The 17375-nt window shown below is 43.5% G+C and overlaps 1 pseudogene across 1 annotated transcript in view; it reads left to right on the top strand.

Annotated features, from left to right (window-relative positions):
- Nucleotides 1-17375, top strand: part of LOC144698352 (uncharacterized) — a 674481-nt pseudogene that overhangs the window by 654998 nt on the left and 2108 nt on the right. Inside the window, exon 4 of the transcript XR_013580506.1 lies at nt 13680-13931. The product of XR_013580506.1 is annotated as an uncharacterized LOC144698352 (transcript). The remainder of the gene's footprint in view (nt 1-13679; nt 13932-17375) is intronic.

The raw sequence follows: 17375 nt of genomic DNA on the forward strand, positions 1-17375 counted from the left end.
TCCCAGTTGAGGAAATACCCAGGGAGCGGGATGATGTCACCGTGTAATTGTGGATGTGTGATGATGCCACAGACACAAACACAGAACATCTGGGTCTGTGCAAACCAGTGATCAACACACTTCATGAAGGATGGGAGGGTCCTTGAGAGGCTGCAGAGCAGATTTGCCAGAATGGTTCGAGGGATGAGGGATTTTAATTGTAAGGTTAAGTTCGAGAAACTGGGGTTTTCCTCTTTGGTGTAAAGGAGATTGAGGGGAGATTTTATAGAGGTATACAGGATTATGAAAGGTAGTTAAATGAAAGCTTTTCCCATTAGCTGACTATGAAAGGATTAAGGGACAGAGATTTAAGATTTTAGGCAAGATCCACAAGGGGGATGTGAGGGAGAGATTTTTTACCCAGTGACTGGCAGTGACCTGGAACTCAATGCTTACATTCAAAGGCTGATGATATTCAGGTCCTGATGAATCAAGTGACTTTCAGATTTTGATGTGATGTTTGGTTTGAGTTTCTCGTCTCCCCTCGTCTTCTAACATCCTGTAAATAGAGTTCACAAGATCCATCACTGTCAGTCCAGGACAGAAATTCTGAAAGGCCAAACGTTTCTCTTGGTTTGAATTTGCCGTGTGTAAATTCTCCCCTTCTGACCCCCTGTAAAAGGAGTTTCCAAAATCCATCTGTCAGTCCAGGATAGAAATGCACAACATTCTCTCCTCCTGCAACCTGGGCCAGGATAACCGCGCATGCGCCCTGCTGCACATTGCCCCCTATAAAGATGGCGGCCGTTGCCCCGGGCCTGGCGAAGGGAGAATTCCAGAATTTTTCGGCCCGTTCTCTGCAACCGCAACACCCGTACCTTGTTATTTGGGGTCTGCGGTCTGCATTGTGTCTTTATGAAGCCTCCCTGCCCACTCCGCTGGCTCCTTTCCCCCTCACACACCCACTAACTCTGTTAGTTTGCTCCACTCGACATTCTCTCAACCACTCTGAGCAGCTTCACTCACAGACCAGTACTGCGCATGCTCGTGCAACAGACGTAATGCGCATGCTCTAAACACACACACACACACACACACGCACACACACACGCACATACAGACACACACGCAGGGTAATACGCATGTGCAGGCAGCTGCTGTAATAAGGATAGGGCACATTCTGCCCCGCAGTGAATGCTGGGTGACTACCCCGCCATTCAAAGGTGATAATATGCAACTGAAACATATGTCCTGTAATCAGAATACGATGCCAAGGGGGCAAGATATAAAATTCTTGAATTAATCTATGCAGTGACCAAATTGGTCTGGTCTCCACCATAATTCTCTCCTGGACATAATGAACAACAGAACAAAGCCCTACAGCTAGACCTGAACTCACTGGAGTCTCAGCAGTTGGGTTGAGCTGATGCATTTTTTTCGCTGCCAAACATGGAACATTAAATGCCTCTTGCCAGTAGCAATGCCCTGACTCTGGATCAAACTCTTTGAACTTTTCAAGTTGGTGTGTTAACATGTGGGCAAACTGAATAAAGCCCTTTGCATTCATGAAGTATCTGAATGGCCTCGCACCAGTGAGACTGTGTTGCTGTGTCGGTAAAAGAGATGATGAGTGAATCCCTTTCCATTTACAGCTGGTGAATGGTCTGTTTACAGTTTGAGTTTACCTATATGTTTTCAGCTCAGACATGGATCTCGAAATCTACTGGTAATGGGTTCGTCCATAAGAACAAGGAGCAGGAGTAGGCCATCCGGCCCCTCAAGCCTGCTCCACCATTCTATAAGATCGTGGCTGATCTGAAAGTAACCCAAAATCTATATCGTGCCTACCCCCGAGAATCTATCACCCCCTCGCTTACCAAGAATATATCCACCTCTGTTTTAAAAATATTCAAAGACTTTGCTTCCACAATCTTTTCAGGAAGGGAGTTCCAAAGACTCACGGCCCTCTGAGAGAAAAATAACTTTGCTTCAGCTCCGTTTTAAATCGGTGACCCTTTATTTTTAAACAGTAATCTCTAGTTCTAGATTGTTCCACAAGAGGCAACATCGTCTCCACATTAACCCTGTCAAGTCCCCTCAGGATCTCATATGTTTCACTAAGGAGTTACAGAAACTCAAAATACTGCAGGTGCTGGCTATCTGAAATAAAAACAGAAAACACTGGAATTCTCAGCAAATCTGTTAGCATCTGTGGAGAGATAAACATGTTTTTCATTTCAGGCCTGTAACCTTTCATCAGAACTGCACTGCATCTGAACTGTTAATTTTGCCTCTCAATCCAAAGATGCTGCCAGGTGTAGTCAGGGAACTCAAGAAGAAAAGGAAAATCCCTCTGAGGAATGGAATTCGAGGAAAATGAAGGGTGAAATGCCCGACTGACCAGAGACAGTCAAGGCATCTTTCCTTTCTTTAAGACGCTGGAACATTGACTCTGATGTTATCGGTGAAATTAACTGATCTGAGGCATTGAAAGGATTCTCTTTACCGCACATCAGGAATTCAAACCTAATATTGGCTTTGGGACAATCAGAATATTTGGTAACAGACAATACACGGGAAGGCTTTAAGGGAGACGGCATCGGTTGTAGGAGAGCTGGTTCCCGGAGACATGGATGTGTCAGCAGTGGGTGGGATCAGACTGTTTCCATGTATCCACAATGAGTGCCCCACCCTTTATTTTGAAAGAATAAAACTGATAGAGAATGATAGTCATCTGGGTAGCGGCAACCTGAAGATTTGACTCACCTTACCCTGGTTGGGATACCTTGTAGGCTGACCTTTCATAAGTCTCTGTGGCGCAATTGGTCAGCGTGTTTGCCTGTTTATCGAAAGGTCGGTGATTCAAGACCATCCAGAGGCGAAGTTGTTACTGTTTTCTCTCCATCTGTGTTCATTATCACACAGTTCCGCATTGTCACCGGGTACTTGGGCTGCAAAATAATATCCCCAAAATGGTGCCAGATCTACTGTTATCCAGTGGACTCCCACACAAAAAGCAAACACACAAACACATATAATGAGAAAAGATTTGAACCTACTAAATAGCTTCATCGAACCCGTTAAAAATCTAGGAAATTATTGGATTCAAACAAGCCCATCAATTAATCTCTCTTCCTCAGCTCCACAGTGAGTGAGACAGGGAAAAGCAGAAAATCAACCCGGGCCAAACCTCCCCATACACAGAGCACAGGCTCAAGGAAAGGCAGGTACATTATATCCCAGTCATTAAACCTCCGAGCAGCATTTACAGAATACCCAAGTTAGTGAGTCACAAATAAAAGTCACACCAACTTTCTAAAGCTTTACACTGTATTTGTTCTCAAGTGTAAGATTTGCAGCTGAGGCAAAGCTTCAAACCTCACTCCACTGATTCCGGTGGAGCTGTTAAATGTTTCCAAGAAATCGTTTTAACAACTTCACAAGATCAATAAACCTCCATTCCCTGACTGGGAATTGAATCATGACAGCGTCGAATCCTAACCACTAGACCACCATACAAGCTGTCCAATGCACTTTCGGCTTGGCTTATCTATAGCTTTTGCACTTTTTTTCATTTCAGTTGAGGTTTAGGTTCAATAAAAAACGACTTCTTCAGCCAATGAAAACAACGGTTGCTGTGAGCTGGAACATGAAATTGACAGTGAGGTGAAATAGTCCCACAAGCTGCTCATGTGCAACTTTCAATTTCCAAAAGCCTCCAACATAATTGCTGTTGGTCCAATGAAAGTGTCGAATCATAGTCACTGTGCCACGAGGGAAACTATCAATATGGCTTCAAACTTGACTTATGGAGGCTGCTGTTGACATGTTTTTATTTTCATTTCAGATCTTTTCCACCAGAGACAACTTGCTCCGACCAAATGGTCTGTTTAGATTGAATACAGATGACTTCTTCACCAGTGAGTAGAACCATTGCTGTTAGCTGGAACATGAAATCGATACTTTCCCCCTTTAAGACAGTTCTTAAAGCTTCCACCTTTGACGGAGCTTTTAGTCATCTGACTGGATATGTGGCTCGGTGTCACACTTTGTTATATAATGATCATGGGGAACGCCTTGTGACGTTTCATTACGTTAAACGTGCTTTATAAATATAAGTTGTTGTTGTAAGGCACACATAGAAAGGGCCAATCTCCTCTTTTATCTTTTACGCTGCTGCTTCTCTCTGCAACTTTTTAACATGAAGTTGCACAACTAATGTAAATAAAATTTGTGATTTTAAAATCGCTTTCACCCCTCAGGGAACTGAACCACATTGACAATCGCAGAGGAACACACACAGAGATATGCACCGAGAGTGACAGAGGCCTAAGGGGAGACAGGGGTGCAGAAAGCAAGGATGTCACTAACTTGGCTCAGTTTTTGTTCGATTTCCAAAAGCAAATTTCCTGAATGTAAATCAGAAAATACGTGTGTATTTGGATGGGTTTTCTTCTATTGAAATGATAATTAATTCGGTTAAAATCACAAAAGGTAAAAATCTTAGTCAGCAGGATGTTTATATTTACAACAAAGGTAAATGATTGCACTTCCACTCACACTTAAATAAACACGCTTGGATAATGCTCTTGCCAGGTTTCAAACTGCTGCGCTATCACATGTGAAGCGAATATGACCCCACTCGCCTCGATAAACCCTGCTCTGTAAAGGTCCCAATGGAGCTGTCTGGAATGTTAAACGGTGACGTCATGCAGCAGCACTTTGGGTCTTTGTTTTGAAGAAATGGAATTCGGCTGTTCTCATTAGGAATGCTGGAGACAGACTGATCAACAATGTCATCATCAAATGGCACAACATACATCCACCAACATCCACGCATCGTGTCTATGTCCCTTTTGTACAAAGAGCTTTCTAATTCATCTCAATTTCCTTCTCTTTCTTCTTAACCCTGTTTTTTCTTGCTTTGAAGTTATTGTCCAATTCCTAATTGGAAACTCGGAGTTAAGAAAACCAATATTGAAAGCTTCAGCTGGTTCCTCACCTGAGCAAATGCATCAGGGTTGGTTTTCCGGGCACTGACGTTTGCAGTGCTTTACTTTGGTCGGAAGAACAAGGCAGTATAATTTTCAGGGTGATGTGGAATCAATCTGGCCGAATGTCCTCTTCCTCTGCTGTAGCCATCCCAAGATTTTATATGAACTACATGAATACTCATTGAAGGCTCATTGCTGTGGCCGAGTGGATAAGGTTGGATTCGAAACCCATTGGGAATCTTCCCACGTATGTTTAAATCCTGCCAACTGCGCTGCTCCCTTTTCTTCCCTTTCGGTGCCTCCAGAATAAATTATTGATCAAATGAAGTCAAAAACCTTCCAAACTCTCCCATGTGTTTTTCCTGCCTGACTTCCATGTTCCTTCATTCCCGTGCATCTGCTAGCATTAACCAAATCTCAAAATGAGCACCATGGGATTTGTATTGCACAGTGACTCGCTTTCCTGTTTCCAAGATAAATACGTATCCTGTATGAGATTCCATTCCCAGATCTAAATTATTTTAAACCAATTAAACTATCTGTTTAAGCATGTGATCGAACCGGACCTTTGGATATCTGTAACAATCATTTATCCCTGTTCTATGAAGAGGGACAATCTGTAACAATCATTTAACCCTGAGTTCTGATAGAGTCATACGGACTCGAAACGTTAACCATGTTCCTCTCTGCAAATGCTGCCAGACCTGCTGAGTTTTTCCAGGTATGTTTGTTTTTATCTCTGTTCTGTAACAGACTCGGTTGGCAGGTTGAAGAGGAAACGTATTGAGAATGTCGATATAAACTCAGAAATAATAAGGACATGCTGAATCAGAATAAACGTCTCATATAAATTCAGTATGAAATAAATTGTGTAAGTAAGTAATAATTATATCAAAACCAGTATCAGGAACCTAAGTCCAACTCATTATGTCATGGGGTCAGAGAAACTATTTTAATTAAGGCAAATTGTGCATGGATTCTGCAGAAACTGCTTCTTCGAAAGTGAATTGGACAACTACCTGAAGTGGATAAGCATCATGTTTATGAAAAGAGAGAAGTAAATTGAGACTAATTAGTTCCTCTTCACAACAGAAGCTGGCACAGGTCGGTTCAGTGGTTAGGATTCAGTCCGCTTACCGCTGTGCCCCGGGTTTGGATAGATATGATGATCGAATGATTTTCCAACATGTTGTACCATTTGATGATGACATTGTTGATTAGTCTGTCTCCAGCATTCCTAATGAGAATAGCTGAAATCCCTTTCTTCAAATCAAAGACCCAAAGTGCTACTGCAGGACTTCATTGTAATCAGGGGTATGGGGTACTGTCTCCTGCTGTGTTTCTGTGGTGTAGTGGTTATCACATTCGCCTTGCACAATAAAGGCGCCCTGGTTGGAATCCGGGGCAGAAACGTTGTCAAGTGATTGAGTTGTTCCTGTTTACTGTGGAACATTAACTGAACACAGTATCCTACAACCACGTTATGTTCTCTCTTCATAATTTCACAGAATAAACACTGAGCAAAGTAAACGTACTTTTAAACTGGCAGCAGGTGAGTGCGGGCCCGGATATTGCTGCTTTTCCCTGTCTTACTCACTGGAGAGCTGAGGAAGAGAGAATAATTAATGGGTTTATTTGAATCCAATAACGTCATAGATTTGGAATGTGCAATGGTACATGGTTGATTATTTGTTAAATTGTATTTGAAATTGATCCTCAGAAAAAATCATTACTGTTGGAACTCGCTGGGTAACAGGAGAGGTTGCAATTTCTTTTTTTCTTTTGTCGCTTAAGGACCCAATGTCACCCTGAACTGTGTGACAATGAATGTTGTTTGTGTTTTACATAAACGTGTCATTTTGTGGGAGAAACGTCCCTCTGGTGAAAGAGGCCTGAAATGAAAATAGAAGATACAGGCATCTTCCCTGGTGGTCTAGTGGTCAGCATTTGGCACTTTCACCGCTGCCTGGGTTCGATTCCCGGTCAGGGAACGGTGATTTATCGCCCTCGTGCAAATTGCTAAAAATTTAGCTGATTAAAACCTCAAAACGCATAAAAGCTCTGCCAGAATCAGTGGAGTATTGCATCAGTGCCGTTAATGTCATCCGTGCAACAGGTCAAAACCAAATACAGAGGTGAAGATATGGAATGAGGGAAGGGTTGTGATCGGTTGCATAGCACCAACTGTCGGGATGATGGTGTAAGGCAAAATATAGAGGTAATAGGGGAGCTTTCATTGTTTCCACTGGCACAAATATCTCCCAGATCTGGTTCCAACTCTCGTGTTAAAGGAGAAGAAAACTTCTCGCTGAATCTTCCACTTTTTTAACTGCACCTCCTTCCAAACATTGCAAACTCCTCGTGCATCTTCCATCCTGATATTTTTCTTTGTGACATTTTGATATGAAACTGCACAACTAATGTGAATAAAGTTTGTGATGGGACAAATGTGTTCAACCCCTCGGGGAACTGAACTATATTGACATAGACAGAGGAACACACACAAACACATACACCGAGAGTGACAGAGGGCAAAGGAGAGGCAAACACCCCGAAAACAAGGATGTCACCAACTTGGCCAATTATTGTTCAATTTCATATTGCAAATTTAGTGAGTGTTTGCAAACGAACTGAAATAAGAAACGTGGAAATGATTGAATGATTTTTATTTCATTTAACTGATAATTAATTCTGAAGGCAGTTTGCTAAAGTTAGGAATTGCCAATAATGCTTTCATTAGTCTCTGTGGCGAAATTGGTCAGCGCGTTCGGCTGTTAACCGAAAGGGGGACATTCATTGTGGATACATGGAAACAGTCTGATCCTACCCACTGCAGACACATCCATATCACTGGGAACCAGCTCTCCTACACCCAGTGCCGTCTCCCTTCGAGCATTTCGGTGTCTTGTCTGTTACCAAGTATTCTGATTGTCCTGAAGCCGATATTAGGTTTGAATTCCTGATGTGCAGTAACGAGAATCCTTTCAATGTCTCAGATCAGTTATTTTCACTGATAACATTAGAGTCAATGTTCCAGCATCTTAAAGAAGGGAAAGGTGCTTTGCCTATCTCTGTTCAGTTGGACAGTTCACCCTTCATTCTCCTCGGATTCGATTCCTCAAAAGGGACTTCCTTTTTATTCTTGAGTTCCCTGACCACATCTGGCAGCATCTTTGGATTGAGAGGCAGAATTAACAGTTCAGATGCAGCGCAGTTCTGATGAAATGTTGCAGACCTGAAATAAAACGATGTTTCTCTCTCCAGAGACGCTATCAGATCTGCTGAGAATTCCAGCATTTTCTGTTTCATTTCATATAGCCGGCATCTGCAGTATTTTGATTTTCTTTAAATGATTTGTGTTAAGAATGTGGAATCCATGATCAGTAGACTCCGAGATCCATGTCTGAGCTGAAACTGTATAGGTAAACTCACAATGTTAACATATTGTTCACCAGCTGGAAATGGAAAGGGATTCACCGTATCAACTCATTTACTGACATGGCAACACAGTCTCAGTGGTGAGAGACCATTCAGATACTTCATGCATGTGAAAGGATTTATTCAGTTAGCCCAAAAGTTAACACTCCAGCTTTAAAAGTTCAAAGGATTTGATCCACAATTGAAGCATTGCTACTGGCAAGACACGGTTTAAATATTCCATGTATATTGAAGAAATATCATCAGTTCACCCCATCTGCTGAGACTTTAGTGAGTCCAGATCTAACTGTAAGAGTTTGTTCTGCTGTTACTAGTTACATCCAGGAGAGAATTGTTGCGGATGTCAGTGCAATTTGGTCGCTGCATCAGTTCACTCAACAATTTGAAATGTTGGCCCTATGGCCCCCATCGTATTCTGATCAGAGGACATAGATTTTGATTCTATATATCGACGTTCAATGGCGGAGCAGACACCCAGCATTCGCTGCGGCTCAGAATGTGCCCTATCTTCATTAGAGAAGCTCGATGCGCATGCGCTCATCGACTGCCCTTTGGAGCATGCGCATTTCGGTCTGTTTCACGAGCATGCGCAGTGCTGGTCTGTGACTGAAGCTGCTCAGAGCGGGTGAGTGAATGTCGAATGGAGGAAACTAACAGAGTTAGTGGGTGTGTGAGGAGGAATGGAGCCAGCGGAGTGGGCAGGGAGGCTTCATAAAGACACAGTGCAGGCCACATATCCCAAATAACAAGGTACCGGTCTTGTATTTGCAGAGAACAGACCGAAAAAAATCTGGATTTCTCCCTTCGCCAGGCCCGGGGTAACGGCCGCCATCTTTATAGGGGGCAATGTGCATAAGGGCGCATGCGCGGTCATCCTGGTCTAGGTAGCAGGAGCAGAGAATGTGCATTCCTGTCCAGGACTGACAGGGATGGATTTTGGAAACTCCTTTTACAGGGGGTTAGAAAGGGGGGATTTACACACAGCAAACTCAGACCAGGAGAAATTTCTACCCTAGACTGACAGGAATGGATTTTTAGTACTCCATGTATAGGATGCTAGAAGATGAGGTTTTGCAGATGGGAAATTCAAACCAAACATCACCTCAAAGTCTGATAGAATCACTCGATTCATCAGGACCTGGATATTATCGGCCTCTGAGTGTAAGCAATATGTTCTAGGTCATTAGCACTCACTGTGTAAAATTTCTTCCTCATATCTCTCCGGTAGATCTTGCCCAAAATCTTTAAACTGTGTCGCTGCATCATTTTACGATTAGTTTATGGAAACAGCCTTTAACTGGCTCATATAAACCTCAGGATCCTCACATCCTTCATAATGTGTGGTGATCACTGGTTTGCACAGACCCAGATGTTCTGTGTGTCTGTGACATCATCACACATGGACAATTACGCTGTGATATCATCACACGTCGACAATTACACGGTGACATCACCCCGACCCCCGGGTATTTCCTCAACTAGGAGATTTTTCTCTGACTCCAGTGCTTATGATATCTTTTCAGCTGCAGGCTCCAGCAGGCGATTTTAAATTTAAAAATGGTGAAATTGTTTCAGAAGCGAGTATTTCAAAGTACCATTCATCTACAATTTCGAGTTTTTAGTTCTGTGCTCTGTTTCTGTGAGAGGTTCCATTGCTCTGGGGCTGGTGTGAGTCCTTTCCTGTGGATCTGAACCCATGACCATCCATTGCTCTGTTTCGCCTCTGCCCTCCCTGATCACCTCTCTACCATTGTCTAACTTCCTCTGTCTCTAATACTGCGTGTAGTTTAGCTTTGTTTAGGATTTTACTGTTAATCCTGCCGACTGTCTCAATGAGGTGTCCACCACTGCCATTCACTGACCATGTGCTGCTGGCTTCCCAGCTTTATCTTCCCACAGTATCTTTCATAGTCAGGAATTGTTTTTCCTGTGCTATAGTCCATTTCTCTTCCACTTCTGAGCTTAGATTGCCCATCAGATTTTGCACCATCTTTATTCCCCATATTTCATTCTGCACACCCTGAAACATTAACTCTTCGTTTCACTCTCCACGGATACTGCCTGACCTGGTAAGGTTTTCCAATAGCGCTAGCGGAAGTGAACTGGCAAATTAGGTAAGGGGATGGGCCAATGGAGATGCAGTGGCAGACATTTGAGGGGATATTTCAGAATACACAGAATAAATAGATACATTCAAACAAGAGAGAAAAGTTTCAAGGGGATGACCCTCACGTGTAGTTAACTCAGAAAGTTAAAGATAATATCAAACTTAAAGGAAATTGCGCAAAGATGGATGGCAGGTCAGAAGATTGGTGAGAATATTTTAAAACAGCAAAGGATGATGAAGGGATTTATAATGATGGGAAAATTAGAGTATGAGTGAAAGCCAGCTAGAAAGATAAAGGCAGATATTAAGATAAGAAAAGAAGTTCTATAGACATTGAAAAAAGAGAAGAGTTATGAAAGTGAGCATTGGTCCTATAGAAAGTGAGTCTGCAAATTAATAATGGAAAATAAGGAGCTGGCAGATGAATTAAACAGGTATTTACATCGGTCTTCAGAAAATAGGATCAAAGTAACATCCCAAAAAATAGATGTAAATCGGGACCTGGAAGGGAGGGAGGAACTCAAGAAAATTACAATCCCCAGTGAAGTGGTACTGAGCAAATTGTTGAAGCTGTGGGCTGACAAGTCCCCGGTTCCTGATGGACTTCATCCTAGGGTCTTAAAAGAAGTGGCTAGTGACATAGTTGATGCATTGGTTTTAATTTATTAAAATTCCCTAGACTCAGGGAGGTTCCATTAGATTGGAAATTAGCAAATGTAACTCCTTTATACAAAAAGGGAGGGAGACAGAAGGCACGAAATTACAGACCAGTTAGCTTAACATCTGTCGTAGGTAAAATATTAGAAGCTATTATTAAAGACATTGTGGCAGAGCATGAAGAAAAATTAAAGGTAATCAGGCAGAGTCAATATGGTTTTGTGAAAGGGAAATCATGTTTAACCAATTTATTGGAGTTCTTTGGAGTCATGTGTGCTGTGGATGAGGGGGAATCGCTGGATGTGCTGCATGTAGATTTCCAGAAGGCATTTGATAAAGTTCCACATCAAAGGTTATTGTGGAAAATAAAAGCTCATGGTGTAGTGGGTAACATATCGGCATGGGTAGAAGATTGGCTAGCTAACAGGAAACAGAGTCGGCATGAATGTGTGTTTTTCTGGTTGGTGGGATGTAACGAATGGTGTGCCACTGGGATTAGTGCTGGAGCCTCAACTTTTTACAGTTTATAGAAATGACTTGGATGAAGGGACCAAGGGTATGGTTGCTAAATTTGCTGATGACACAAAGGTAGGAAAGTAAGCTGTGAAGTGGACATAAGGAGGCTACAAAGGGACATAGATAGGTTAAGTGAGTGGCAAAGATCTGGCAAATGGAGTGTAATGCGGGCAAATGTGGAATTGTTCATCTTGGCAGGCAGAATAAAAAAACATATCTAAATGGTGAGAGATTGCAGAGCTCTTGAGATACAGGGGGATCTGGGTGTCCTCGTGCATGAGTCACAAAAGGTTAGTATGCAGGTACAATGGGTAATTAGGAAATCTAATAGAATGTTATCATTTGTTGTGAGGGGAATTGAGAACAAAAGTAGGGAGGTTATGCTTCAGTTGTACAGGGCACAGGTGAGATCACATCTGGAGAACTGTGTACAGTACTGGTCTCCTTATTTCAGGAAACATGTAAATGTGTTAGATGCAGCTTAGAAAAAGGTTACTAGACTAATACCAGGAATGGGCGGATTGTGTTATGAGGAAAGATTGGACAGATTAGGCTTGTATCCGCTGGAATTTAGAAGGGGAAGATATGACTTGAATCAAACCTTTAAGATCCTGAGGGCTCTTGACAGGGTCGTTGTGGTGAGGAACTTTCCTCTTGTGGGAGAATTCAGAATGACGGGTCACTGATTAAAAATAAGGGGGCGCACATTTAAGACAGAGATGAGGGGAATGCTTCTCTCTCAGAGGGTAGTGAATCTTTGGAATTCTCTTCCTCAAAAGGCAGATGAGCTGAGACAAGGGCTGAGTCGGCGATGTTACTGAGTGAAAATAGACGGTCTTGGAGAAGATGTGGATTTTTGTTTGGAAGCTCATCTTGGGGTGAAATATTTCACCATGGTTGTGAACAGTCTGGTTCAGTCTCAGACAGTTGTCAGGGAGAGGGATGGAGTCGGTGTCTGGGGAGTGGAGTTTGTCGCGGGGACTGAAGACAATGACTTTGGTCTTCCCAATTTTTAAATGGAGGAAATTTCTCCTCATCCAGTACTGGATGTCAGACAAGTCAGGACATTGTGTGACTTGGAGGGGAACTTGGAAGTGATGGTGTTCACATACACCTGCATCGCCCATCTCTCTCTCTCTCTCTGCTCCAATAGAGGCCAGAGTTTTGTATAGACCCAGGCAGCATGACAGGTTCCCTTCCCTAAAGGACATTAGTGAACCAGTTGGGTTTTTATGACAATCCAGCAGTTTTCATGGTCACTTTTTCCTCGTGCCGGCCCCACAAATTCCCAGTTTCATTCAGCTCAATTTCACAACCTGCCTTTGTGTTTTTGTGGGTTCTCTCTCACTCCCTTTTTTCTGTTTTGAATCAATTTCACAGGGTATTAGAAGGAGAGAATTTGCGGTTGGGAAACTGAAACCAAACATCACATCAGGATCTGACGGAGTCGAGTCGCCCAATTTATCGTAACCTGAACATTATCGGATTTTGAACATGGAAGGAAAAAGCACAGTTCACAGTGGTGAGAAACTGTACACATGTCCTGTGTGTGGACGAGGCTTCAGCCAATCATCTGACCTGTCAAAACATAAATGCCATCACAAAGCAGAGAAGCTGTGGAAATGTGGCGATTGTGGGAAAGGATTTAATTACCCAGTTCAGCTGGAAACTCATCGGTGCATTCACACTGGGGAGAGACCGTTCACCTGCTCCGAGTGTGGGAAGGGATTCACTCGATTATACAACCTGCTGACACACCAGCGAGTTCACACTGGGGAGAGGCCATTCACCTGCTCTGAGTGTGGGGAGGGATTCACTCAGTCACCCAACCTGCAGAGACACCAGCGAGTTCACACAGGGGAGACACCATTCACTTGCTCCAAGTGTGGGACAGGATTCACTCAATTATCCACCCTGCTGAGACACCAACAAGTTCACACTGATGAGAGACCTTTTAAATGCCCAGACTGCAGGAACTGTTATAAAAGTTCCAGGGACCTGCTGTACCATCAACGTGTTCACACTGATGAGAGACCGTTCAGGTGCTCTCACTGTGGGACTGGGTTCAGGCGATCAAATGACCTCACTGACCACCAGCGAATTCACACTAGGCAGAGGCCGTTCACCTGCTCCGAGTGTGGGAAGGGATTCACTCAGTCATGGAACCTGCAGACACACCAGCGAGTTCACACTGGGGAGAAACCATTCACTTGCTCTGAGTGTGGGAAAAGTTTCAGTCAGTTATCCCACCTGATAACACACCTGCGAGTTCACAAGTAACTACAGTGATGGGATTTTGCTGTTAATCACATCCAGGACTGGACCGTATTCATTGGGGTTTGTTTTTGCTGATGTTAATGAACTCCAGCCCAGTTATAGGTGTTAATATTCTGGATAAAATTCAAATCAATCCGTTTGGTGTTTAACACAGTGTGATGAATCTTTTCAATATCTCTGACACAAGTTACTTCCTTTTGAAGTGCTCTCCCTTTCTCCTCCATCCTCACCTCCAACAACAAGTGTGAGGAGCTCATGGAGCTTCTTTGTCACTAAGATTGAGACAATCCGATCAGCTGCCTCTGCTGTTTCCCTCCCTTCCACTACCCCACCGGGACAAACTGTCTCTAAAGCTTCCCCTTGTCTGAGCCCTGAACCCACATCTTTATCCAGTTTCTCTCCCATTTCCCCTCAGTGCTCATCTTGTCCATAAGACCCACCTCTTGCTCCATCAACCCTATTCGCACTAAACTGTTTATCACCCAAACTCTCCCTCATTTCTTTCTCGGCCTGTCCGCAGCCTTTGACACCATTGACCAAACCATCCTCCTCCAATGCCTCTCCACTGGTGTCCAGCTGGGTGGGTCTCCACGCTCCTGATTCCTTTCTTATCGATCTCATTGTAGCCAGAGAATCACATGCAGTAACTGTGGCTATTTGAGTTACAATTTCACAGATTGACTCACTCAGTAAGTGATCAGATCTCACTGAACTTAGATATAAAAATGATCCATTATCAGTCTCACAGTGACGGTATCTTACAGACCAAGTCTTTCTTAAGATCAATGGAGAAGAGTGAAAACATTCTCGTCCACAACCCAAGCACATAGTGAGAAAAAAATCTGAAAATTCCCTTTAAAATGAAAGGTACAGCAGAACGACACTGCACTGCTCTGTTACAGACTTATTGAAACAGATTCATTGTCACCTTCTCCCTTCCCACATTCGAGGGCATTTTCCACACACTTTCCAGATGACACAGTCATTTACTTGTACTTCTTGCTATTCAGTATTGTGTTTTCACTGCTCACAATGTGATCTCCTCTACGCTGAGGAGACTAATTCCCGATTGGGTGACTGTTTTGCGGAACATCACCATTCAGTCTGCAACTGTGATCCTGAGCTTCTGCTCATTTACTGTTTTAATTCTAGGAATCACTTTTGGTCTGAACTCTCTGTCCTCAGCCTCCTGCACTGTTCCAATGAAGCTCAGTGGAAGCTCGGGAAACAGCAGCTCATCTTTTATTTGACACTTCACAACCTCCTAGACTCAAGCTTCATTTCAACAATTTCAGATCATTGCCACCACTCCCATTTTTTTCAGACAGTCGGTTCTGCTGTTGCCATTTATCCCTCCTCTGGACCTGTCTTTTGTTTCTCCTCTTGTCCCATTAGTTTATTTACTTGTCTCATTATCACCCAATGTTGTATCATCATCCCCTTTCTCATTTAATCACTCCGGCCTTCCATCCCATCACAAGACCGTTTGTCCTTTCCTCGTCTCTTTTCCCTGACTCTGTACTTGTTTGTAAACTATTACATCTCCAAATTCTTCCATTTTCTATAAAAAGCCACCGACCTGAAACATTCACTCTGTTTCTATCTCCATAGAAACTGTTGACCTGCTGAATGTTTCCAACATTTTCTGTTTTGTGCTCGGATTTCCAGCATCTGCAGTATCTTGTTTCAGGGTCACAGTGGATCAGTTTTCTCTGAATTACCGTTCCCTGTTTAAAGGTGAAGAAGGGGATTTTAAAGAATGAGACAATAACTGTCCCCCTGTTCGACATGAAACTAAACTCACTGTTAATTCCTCCTCAGTAACAATTGTAAACACAAAGCTTCCAGCCGGGATTGAACCGGGGACTTTCTCATGTAAAGTAAAGGTGATAATCAGTGCACTAGGGAAATGAGTGTGAATCCCCCCCGGACAGAGGGGAACTGACCATCCATCTCTAGCTCTAATTCCCAAACAGAAAATGCTGCCAAGAATCAGCAAGTCAGGCTGAGTCTGTGGCCGCCCTCACCATCTGAAACCGTCACAATGCCCGGCTGATTGACGGCAGCTCTGGACCAATAGGAAGAGGGGGCGGGACTGGAGGACCGAGCGGGAGCGGCTGGTACTCCAACCAATCGGAGTGAATGAGGGGCGGGGCCGTGCTGGGAGTGAAGCATGCGCAGTGTGAGTAATGGCAATGAAGAGACGCTTGTTTCTTAGTCCCGCAATCGGTGAGTGGATAGAATGGTGGCGAGAAGGGAGCGATGGAACAGGCCAGTGGGCGGGTTGGCTTCGTAAACTTATTGTGTAAATGGCGAACCCAGAAAAAGAACTTATGGTAAACTTTGGACCGTCCCCTTCCTTTACGCCGAGGTTTCTCCCTCTTTCAGGCCCAGGCTTAACTGCCGCCATCTTTATTGGGGGCAAGGCCCGGCGGAGCGCATGCGCGGCGGCCATCTTTATTGGGGTCAACTTTTTGGAATCTTCATTGACAGAATAAGAACAACTTGTCCATCAAACTGCTTCATGCTTTGAGTTACAATGTCTTATTGATGAGCTGGAACAACGGTATATGTCCAAGTCAGTGACAATAATTCGTTTTTATACTGGGGCTTTAACATAATAAAACTTCACAAGGCATTTCACAGAAATGTTACAAAGTAACATTTGACACTGAGCCACATAAGGAGATATTAGGGCAAGTGACCAAAAGCTTAGTCAAAGAGGTCGGTTTTAAGGAATGATTTGTAGGGGAGAAAGAAAGGTGGAGAAGTCCAAGGACAAAAATCCAGAACTTGTGGCCCTGGCAAATGAAAGCACAGTCACCAATGGTGAAGTGATTAAAATCAGGAATGCTCAAGAGGCTGGAATTAGATGAGTTTAGAGATCGCGGAGGGGTGTGTGGCTGGAGGAGATTACAGAGACAAGGATGATCACAACCGTGGAGGAAAACAAGGATGAGAAATGTAAAATTTAGTTGCTTCCTAATGAGGAACCTTTCTGGGTCACTGAGCACAGGGGTGATGGGAGAAGAAGACTTGGTGCGAGTAAGCACATGGGCAGCAGAGTTTTGAATGACCTCAAGATTACAGGGAGGTTGAATGTGGGAGGCCAGCTGGGAGTGTGTTAGAATAATTAAGTCTAGAGGTAACAAAGGAATGGATGAGAGTTTCAGCAGCAGATGAGCTGAGACTGGGGTGGAGTCGGGCGATGTTACTGAGGTGGAAATAGGCGGTCTTGGTGATGATGTGGATATGTGGTTGGAAGCTCATCTTGGGGTGAAATATTTCACCATGGTTGTGAACAGCCTGATTCAGTCTCAGACAGATACCAGGGAGAGGGATGGAGTCGGTGTCTGGGGAGTGGATTTTGTAGTGGGGGCTGAAGACAATGGCTTCAGTCTTCTCAA

Source organism: Cetorhinus maximus, chromosome 23 (assembly GCF_964194155.1).
Source record: "Cetorhinus maximus chromosome 23, sCetMax3.hap1.1, whole genome shotgun sequence".
In the NCBI taxonomy this organism is placed as follows: Eukaryota; Metazoa; Chordata; class Chondrichthyes; order Lamniformes; family Cetorhinidae; genus Cetorhinus; species Cetorhinus maximus.